The sequence below is a fragment of the Dermacentor andersoni genome, chromosome 11 (genome assembly GCF_023375885.2).
Source record: "Dermacentor andersoni chromosome 11, qqDerAnde1_hic_scaffold, whole genome shotgun sequence".
Lineage (NCBI taxonomy): Eukaryota > Metazoa > Arthropoda > Arachnida > Ixodida > Ixodidae > Dermacentor > Dermacentor andersoni.
In genome coordinates, this window is record NC_092824.1 from 105,408,290 (window position 1) to 105,418,110 (window position 9,821).

Consider the following 9,821-nt stretch of genomic DNA (forward strand, 5'->3'; position numbering starts at 1 on the left):
CGCGAGCGGTTGAGCCGAAAGATCCGCTGAACCGAGTGTAGTGACGCATCGCCAACCGTCACCCCCACGACGGCGTGAACAGTTGAGCCGAGAGACGTCCAGGCTCCTCATTCGGGGAACTCCGCTCCCCGCTGCCGCGCTTTGACAAGCGAGGGCACACACACACACACGCACACACGAAGACACGTGGCACTGAAACACGCCTGGACACGCTTGGCGGGTAGGCGTTGAGGCGGCGTCGGACGGGCCAAAATGTCCGCCGCTTTGAACAAAGCCCCGGCGTCCGTTGCATCCGCGCCGGCATTACCGCGCGTTGTAGGCGAAACGTAACACTTTGAACCCCATGGAGCGTATTTCGGACGTTTTCTTCGGCGTCACCCGACTTCGGCGCGTTCATTTTTGCAACGCGCAAGAACGTCATGCCGTCCTTTTAGGGCCGAAATGCGGCTCCGTCTGCTCCAGTCGGCTATAATCGCGGTGTTCCTTGCGGTGCGGTCCTTTTGCTGGTTATGCCCTGTTTTTTCTCCAATGTCAAGTGGCGCTGTCCTTATCTAATGTTCCTTCTTCCTACTAAACGAAGGCACAGCCTAGTTTACGATAAACAAAACGAGGTCTGCGAATTTGGACAGCGTCAAATTCTGCCACGTTGGCGTTTTCAGCCAATCAGAGAGGGCATAGCCGCCCTTTGAACCAATCGGAGATGACAAGATGGCGAATGATCGACATGTTGGCAGAATTGACCCAGACCCGCCGTGGTGGCGTAGTGGTTATGGCGTTGCGCTGATAAACCCAAGGACGCAAGATCGGATCTCGGCCGTGGTGACATCCCGGACATAAAAAAACGACCGTATACCGCGCATAGAGTGCACGTGAAACAACCCCACTAAGTCAAAATTAATCCGGAGTCCCCTACTACGGCATGCCTCATAATCATATCGTGATTTTGGCACGTAAAACCCCAGAATTCGATTAATTTAGTTGACCCTAAAAAGAACGCGCACACAGAAAAAGGGACGAACACAAGCGTTTGTGTTCGTTCCTCTCCTGTACGTGCGTACTTTCTATGAATAATTCCCCTCAACAGTTATATGCAAGACGAACTACCCGAACAGTTCGTGGTTCTTACGAAGAATTTGACAAAATGGCGGAACGTGTCAATTAAATTAAATTATGGGGTTTTACGTGCCAAAACCACTTTCTGATTATGAGGCACGCCGTACTGGATGACTAAATTTTAACCACCTGGGGTTCTTTAACGTGCACCTAAATCTAAGTACACGGGTGCTTTCGCATTTCGCCTCGATGGAAATGCGGCCGTCGTGGCCGGAATTCTATCCCGTGACCTCGTGCTCAGCAGCCCAACACCATAGCCACTGAGCAACCACGGCGGGTGAAATGTGTCATTTCATTTTCCGTCCACTTGGTTGTTGGCTCGTAAGCCGCCGCGCGGTCGCTATCGCTGGGATCGCGCGTTCGTCGCAAAGAGCGATAAGAGTCGAAAATGAAATGCAACGTCACAAAATACTGGTCTCCGTGGATCCGGTGCGTTAAGATCGTCAGTTGCCATCCTCTGTATTTCTGTGATGCATCACGTTTTCTTAACGTTGTCCCCCCACAGCCCTGACGGGTCGACGAAATGGCCTTACTTATGCCGTTCAGGCGGAACAGCCAGCTGCGGTGCGGTCCAGAACTGTCGACAAATTGTTCCGTATCTTCTTCCGATTATGTGCCATTCCTTCCGAGTGTTTGTTGCCCATCGGCCATATGCAACGCTGATCCCGTCTGGTCTCGTCAAATCACCGAAGGTAAGCAGCATCGTTATCTGTCAGCCTTCTGCAAATGAGACCATTCTGTGAACATATTGTGATGGCTTTTCGTCTGTCCCGGACTATCGCCTTGAGAGATAGTTACCGTGTCCGCGGCATAGAATTGGTGAAAACTGCATATTGTCTTCTCTTGCCGTTTGCAACGCACCGTGCTCTTCGCGATGAAATTAACTGTCCGTAGCGTTCTTAATAAGATTGTTATTTAGAAATCCAAGTGTACACTTGGAGACATCTTCTGCGGCAACGACGAATTGAATACGCGTACCTATTTTGGGGCCTACAAGGAACCCATCTAGAGAAACTTGGCATTTAGCGCATTACCAAATACTAAGATGTGCGGGGGCGGTCCACTATCACTAAATCAGTCTATAGGGATAATAAACTCTTTCGAAACTCCGTTGCATAGTTATTTTTGCGGTAGTGAAGATCCAAGTTTCCTTTTTGTAATTTCGCATCGTGACACCAGAACCGGGGCACGTTGGCGTGATGTCACGGTTATCGAAGTACTTTCTTTTCTTAGGGTTTAATCGAGCCGTTGTGGTTGGGCAATTGTTATTCAAACTCGTTAAATTCAGTCATTGGCTTTTTTTTTCTTCACTACAATGTGGTCTATCTTTATCGATAAATGTTGTCTTAATAAACGTCAGTGAATGGATGAATGAAAACATTACCTATACGGCACGAGCAGACGCCGCCGAAATTCATGACGTCCCCGCGAGCTAGTGCGCGAACTTCGCGGTGGCGTCGCCACCCTTCCTTCCACAACGCCGCCTAGGAAGCCCCGACAGGCAAGTTGCAACCTTAGGGGGGGGGGGGGGGGGAGGATTGACCAGAGGGAAGCCACATTCATTCATTGTAGCGGTGGCATTTTGTGGTATTGTACGGAGGGGGGGCTAACTTACCTAATTTAATTTATATTTCTCCAGAAGTTATTCGTTTCTTTAGTGCTATTCTAAAGAGAACACGTGGACGTGAAGTGCGTGCGAAACATTTATATCTGAGAAGTGCTGAATCGGCCGCCTTTGCGGCATATTAGTTGTTGAGGTTGGTTGACGCTGCGCGGCGCATTTCTACACGCCTGTGCATTGCATTAGCATAGCTCAAGTTTTAGCACCTGTCGCCGTAGAACGCCAGTAAGTGAGAGCCCCACATTGCCGCGTTCCCTTTAACATTCCATGGGCCGCAATGTGCCGTGCGAAAAGCAGCTGCACTAAACACTTCTGCTAGTGTTTCTTCCTCTGAAACCGTTATTTCTTGGTCGGTGCCGCGCGCGCATTTCAACTTCTGTCACGTCGCATCCAAAACAGACGTGCTTCCGTCAATCTCCAAACCTTAATATGAGACGCAAGATAGAAATGTACGCGTGCGAAATCTACACAAGTTACGTACTGATCTGTTCGCCATATGCGCACTGTATACGTGAGCTTGTGCAGTGAATAACCAATACACTGCAGAGCCAGCAGAAAAGCAAGGCTCCGAATTCAGTCCGTGGGCATCATTCTGTTTCTTTGACAATGAAGAATCAATAAAGTAATAAAAAAAGAAAAGAAAAAAGAACAGAGACTCTCCAGCTGTTCTTGTGCTCGCATTGTCTCTCCGCGGTAGCTCTTCCTTTCAAACCGAAGAGAACATAGGACTTCCGCCCATGCATACCGAATTGCGCTCCCGACGTCGTATAAATGAATTGCGCGCCTGTTGTTCATGTCTATTAACTATCCTTAGTTGCGAATGCCTACTGCCTTGTAAAGCTCATTGGAAGAGTTTTGTGGAGGTTGTTTTCCATTCCTAAGATGCAACATTTTGAATGTATTTGAACTAAAGACAGTTCCGAAAATGAACCTCTGAACATTTATAATTGCGTTATACAATCAACAGCTTGTTATTGTTGATTGTATAACACACACACGCGCACGCACACACACACACGCACACGCGCACGCACACACACACAAATAAAAAAGAAAAAAAGGGAAAACCGCTAATGTTTCGTTTCTTTGTATCCTGACGAAGTTTCTGTTATAGTACCTCGTGCATGGACGCAGGCCATTTAAAATAAGCTGTGGACAAAATGCATATCGCACTATAGCCTAGCGCACCACAGTGTAGCAGATTCATGAGCGTTTATCGTTGAAATTCCTAGACATGTCCAAAAAGAAAGGTAGGGGACTTGGGATGAGTTAATTAATGAATGAATTAAGAGCCCTGCGCACGCCTATATGTACGTTACACGTACTCATTCTCAACGCGCGCGCGCTTCGATGTGTATCACGTCGTTTCCAGGCACCATTATAAAGTCCGGGACGAACAAATGAACAAACCGCAGGCGCTCGGCGCGGCGTATTCCGGGTCTTTCCTACCTACGTTATAGCGCAGTGAATGGCAATGCACGGAACTAGCAAGCGAGCGCCTCGCGATGACAGCGTTCCGTGATCGGTAAGCGTGAATGGGAACTCCTTCTTCGCAGCTGTTGCATCAACGAACCGTGCCCGTCATAAAAAAGAGGGGGGGGGGGGGGGGGGGCGTCGTAGTTTGAGGGCCACCTGCATCACGCACATAACCGCGGAATGAACAAAGAGAGAGAGAGAGAGCTAGGAAGGAGACAGAAAGAGATCAGAGAGTAACAAGGGCATTTCTTACGCCAAGTGTGCCTTTTGTGGCGCGCATTCACATCGAAACGACTTCGCTTCTGTCGCTCACGTGAAAGTGCGCCGCGCATTTCGAATCGAAAGGAGGTCCCGCTATGGGCATTAAGCATTCTGGACGAGGAGACAACGTTCGCTGAGCAGCGCGCTAGATTCACTGAAAGGTCTCTCGGTGGTTCGTGGACCGCGCGGGGGGCTTTTCTTATTCACGGTGCCGCGGCTTTCAGCTGGGGGCCGTAAGAGGGACCCCGTGACGGCGGGCACTCTTGCTTTCTGAGGCTTCTCGCTTTGTTCTGTTGCTCGCAGAACGTAAGCATGGCGCGCGCTGGCACGCGTAGACGGCGTCCCGGCACGCGCAGATCTCGGAGGCCGTGATATGACGAGCGCGTTTACGCGACGTGGCGGCCACTGTGGGTGGTGACGTCGATGCCTCGTATACCTCGAGTCCTTTCTGTCGGCGCCTCGTTGTCGAGCTGAACGCTTCGTTTAATGTTCAGCAGAGCGTCGTCGCGTTCTTTGGAAGAAAAAAAGAAGTGCAGATGAACGATGCCCGTGTGGCAATCGAAGTTTTCGCCGCGGAATTTGAGGATCGGTGGGCTTCAAAATCTGCGGGAGAATGCCATTAATGTTCCTTTTTTTTTTCGTTTTTCGTTTATCACTTTTCAGTATTATAGAGCTTTCTGCTAAGATGACTCGATTGGCCAGTGGCCTTGTGGTCGTTCAGCTATCTTGGGAATGATGGGCAAGTATATAGTTACACGTATTAACGCGACAGCGTTAAGGGCTCCGTGTCTCAGAAAATCCGACGTCGGCGGCGGCGGCGGCCACGTTCCCCGTGTGCGAAAAAATCATGCAGAACCACGCTACCTGGTCCACGCAGGCCTGGCGCATAGGCTGAACTAATTGAATCTCTCAAAGTAAAATGTGCCGAAATATTCGTAAAGTACGACTCACACAGAACCTACAGACGTGAGAGCGTCGGATTGTAATTTGGACACGCAAGAAAAAAAGCAGGAGCGCCACACTCCGGAAGGGTCGCCCGGGCTCGCCTTCGTTTCCGGGAAACAATTACGGTTACATACGCCGCAGTTGCCGGGAAGCGTGAGAAACAGTCAGGGATTCTCGAATGCTATCGCGTTCCACTCTCAAAGGCGAAGCTTGAGCGTCCTCCTCATTTCTCGTCTTAAATCTTCGTGCTTATGGCTTTAAACTTCCTCGTGGCGTTACTTGTAGCGCTTTGTATATCTGCCTCCAGTGGCGTAAGTTTCCAAGCCGTTGCTTCTCTAAACGGACCAAGGCAGTAAGGTTTTGAGCACACTGCATAATTTCTCATAATATTTTAATTTTTTAACGCATTGTTTTCCTTGAATATGATCGGCTAGTTTGTAGTCACAAAATCGTTTGAAGCCATGAATGACGAAGTTTCGCCGTATCAATGTTCTACTGGACAAGCTATAGACGTCTTTGTTGCCTCTATATTGTTATGGAGGCAAGAAAATATGTTGCGCTGCATACGTCCGCTGTATGTATACATTCCACAACTGCACATGCGCTGACTTACATGCACGTGTGTATCGCCTTCTCGTCCTGGTCTTTTTCGCGCTGTTATTCGTTCGCTATGTTAATCGCAATCGTTATTAATCGTTGTCTTAAACCCCCGGTATCCGCCATATAAGCCTGCCACTCAAGAACGCAACTAAAAACGCAACTGTTTCCATTTGTGTGTTTCTTTGTGTTCTTGAGTGGTAGGCTGGCAATAGCGAGTATGGCGGGGACCTGTATTTTCTGTGCTGTCATGCGTATATGCTTGTATATTCGGGAGCTATTTTGCTGCCCGTGATGCGCGCCCCCTGGTTGCACTATAGTTGTTTACCTCCATCATTCTTGTACTTTCATTTTGCGTCACGTTCTTGTGTTTTTCATTGTTTTTTTTGTGTGTATACGAGTGTTTACGTTTTTTTTTGTGTGTGTGTCAGTGTGCATAACTGCTGTACCTCGCTACGCCTAGAACCTCCCTGCTGTAATGCGCATAAGTAGGTATGATATGTAGAAATACAGTACCATGCGTCGGTTCCATCTCCGGACCGACGTATTATCAGTCGAAGACTTTACCTCTCCTCCTTTCAGCAGATAGTAGCAGTGCTCCTGGAGAGCGCATTCGCGCTTCCGGAGCTCTGCTGCCTATGATTGGCTGACGTGGCATGATTAACTGACTTCCGCTTGCCTATTTGTCACGCTCTGACACACTCCATGATCATCTTCCTTCGTTAGCAATCGCTTTTTTTTTTTTTTTTTACCCCACCATCGTCATTCCCGTGGGGCCTTTTTGTGTAGAGTAGCATGTAAGGCTATTACGTAAACGAGGCCCCAATGTGAAATGAAACATCAGGTTTCCGTGCAAAGCCGGATATTTCTCACCTTCCGCCCTCTGAAACAAGAAGAAATAAATGTTTCACTGATAGAGGTTGTTCAGCAAGAGAACTGCACAGTAAGCAGCACTGAGTCGTGGATCGAAGTAATAACACGTTTAGAGGAATCGTTCGAGTGCAGATTAGGCGTTCCCTTTCACATTGTCGCAGTTGCTATATATAGAATTCGCAGCTTTTTTACGGGGAACCTCTCTTTCCCTCTACCATATCTCCCTGTGCAATACAAACAGCACCGCTAGATTAGCCAATCGGTGCCGCGAACAATACGGCGATGAGACAACTTTGTCTTTTGTAAAGCCGAGTCTGTAACAGCACCCGTCTATCGCTGTTTGTGATGAGTGATAAGAATGCAATTAACAAGAGCTCCGCACCGCCTTAGAAACGAGGGAACTAATGTCTTCCCTCCGCCTTGCGGGTTTCCGCAGAACTATTACGTCAAACCCTTGCCTTTGCTTCTGAGTTGTTGGTAAATTCGACTTCGCCTGCCATCTGCTAGCCGCCTGGTTAGCTCAGATGGTGGAGCGGCTGCCTCGGATAGGCGGTGGTCCCGGGTTCGAGTCCTGGGCCAGGACGAATTTTTCTTCAACTGCGAAGCTTTTCTTTCGAGGAACCCCGTACGGGTTTCCTTTGTAGCACTTAGCTATATATATATATATGTATACGTTCGGGTGGATGTCTCCATTTCCCTTTTATTGATTACTTCCCTCCACCTTGCGGGTTCCCGCAGGACTATTAAGTCAGATATCGGGTTTTATGTGCCAAGACAACCTTCTGATTACGAAGCACGCCGTAGTGAAAGACTCCGGAAATTCCGACCACGTGGGGTTCTTTAACGTGCACCTAAATCTAAGTGAGCGGGTGTTTCCGAATTTCGCCCCCATCGAAATGCGGCCGCCGTGGCCGGTATTCGGTCCCGCGACCTTGTGCTTAGCAGCCCAACACCACAGCCACTAAGCAACCACGGCGAATTTTTTGTTTACTTGTTTAAACAAATAGGTGGTCTTTTCCTTGAGGTGTATACCCTATCGAAAAGAAAGATACTTATATGCCATTACCCCACATGAACTTATTGGGTTCCCATATTAAAAACAATATGGATGTACAAATATTCTAAAATTTCGATAAACGATTCGAACAGTGTCCCATTCCATTCTAATGGAATGGTCGCTGTTCGTAAATGCGAATATTTTTCGAATACTTTTCATATATTTCAAAAGGTGAACTGCACCCAATTGAACATAAAATTGGAGCAAAAGTACTGTAAAATTTTCACTCTCGAAGGTATAGTTTAGACATACAACATGAAAACTCGCGTAATGAAGCAGGCTACTTCACTTAGGTAGTCGTAATTTATACAGGCTATACAGCGATCATTCGCGCTTACTGAGGACTCCTGTGCGTGTGAAGAAACTACTTGTTTGCTCCTAATGCTCCATTTATGATCTTAATAAAATATGTGCTTCATTACGTACCATGTAGTGACAGAAACTTGCTAACAATAAGTATACTAGGATGTGAACATCGTTTTATATTAACCCGTGATAACGACTGTTCATTATTCGAAAACTATTAAATATTCGATTCGCTTCGGCCATTGTTCGATTCGTATTCGAATCGGTCTAAAGAAAATCACTATTCGCACACCCCTGTTCAAAATCCGTAAGTACGGGAACATGCGTGTTTCTATGTAAGGTACCCCACAAACGTTCACATTATCATACGAGTTTTGCCTCAGATGATGATACATGGGAACATACGTGTTGTTATATGCGACCACCCCCCAGGTGGTCCAAATTTCCGGAGTCCCCCACTACGGCGTGCCTCATAAAAAGAAAGTGGTTTTGGCACGTTAAACCCCATAATTTAATTTTAATATGCAACCACCATCTGTTCACATTGGATTGTTGGATATGGCATATATGTTTTTTTCTTTTTTTCATTTTTTGCTACATGGTTAATTTGGCTGACGACGATCGCTACAAGCATGGCGAGCAATTAATAAGGGTTGAATCTTACCGACTCGCAGAAGAGGAGGCCGATCACCGCGGTAGCACCCGTCGTCCGCGGCTCAGAGGTCGGCAGCCTGCGTCTCCATATAAAACGGCAAGCAATGCCGGCCACAAGCTGCCGTGCCACTGCAAATCCTCGTGTTGGATCTCCCGCGGTGTCGGGAAGCCGATGACCGCACTCCGTCGTAACCGCGCGGGCGGTCTTCCCGCCGGACACCGGACGGGAAACAAAACGCGGGACGGGAAGCGACGTTGGGGGGGGACAGCCGCTCGCTTTTTAAAAAGCCTTTGAAGCTCGAAAAGCGCTGTCGTTAACGTTGCTTCCGGCTGTGCACCGAGCGTAAGTGCGCGCAGGTGTAGGCAGGCAGGCAGGCTGCGAGATAAGAGTGATGCCACCGCGCGACTCTTGTGGCGAGAAGAACCGGACCGAGACCGCGCTCATCGTTTGTCTCTCGTCTCTTTTGGGAGAACGGGTTTTTTTCTAAACATTCGCTCGGCAGCCGCGTCGGCCACGGGACGCATGCAGCGACGTGCGGGTCGGCGTCCCGGGCCGTTGATGCAACAACCGCGTTGCTATATATATGATGCCCGGTTTGCGAGCCGTTATCTCGAAAGAGAAAGATGAGTGGGTTTTGTGAGCATATGTACCTGTTGAAACGGCAGTTGTGGCAAGTGACCCCCAAGCTCGGTAATTTTAGAGCGAAACTTTCTGTGGCGAACCCTTCCGCACTTCGCGGATCCGCACCTGTATATAGCTATATTGTACTGCTATTGGTAAATCAGTTCAGAGGAATCCAGCGAGGTGGAGGAAGGTTCACGAAGGGCAAAATCGGCATCCGTCCGAATGTTTAGCGTGAACCTACAAAGGAAACCCAAGCGGGTTTCGCCGAAATAAAGCTGCGCAGTTGAGGAAAT

The 9,821-nt window shown here is 48.4% G+C and overlaps 1 protein-coding gene across 2 annotated transcripts in view; it reads right to left on the bottom strand.

Moving 5' to 3' along the window:
• Positions 1-9,510, bottom strand: part of LOC126539251 (leukocyte elastase inhibitor-like) — a 46,515-nt gene extending 37,005 nt beyond the window's left edge. For both annotated transcript variants that reach the window (XM_055075288.2, XM_050186028.3), the window contains exon 1: positions 8,914-9,510. The gene's annotated coding sequence lies outside the window, so the exon portion shown is untranslated. The remainder of the gene's footprint in view (positions 1-8,913) is intronic.
• Positions 9,511-9,821: the final 311 nt, after the last annotated feature.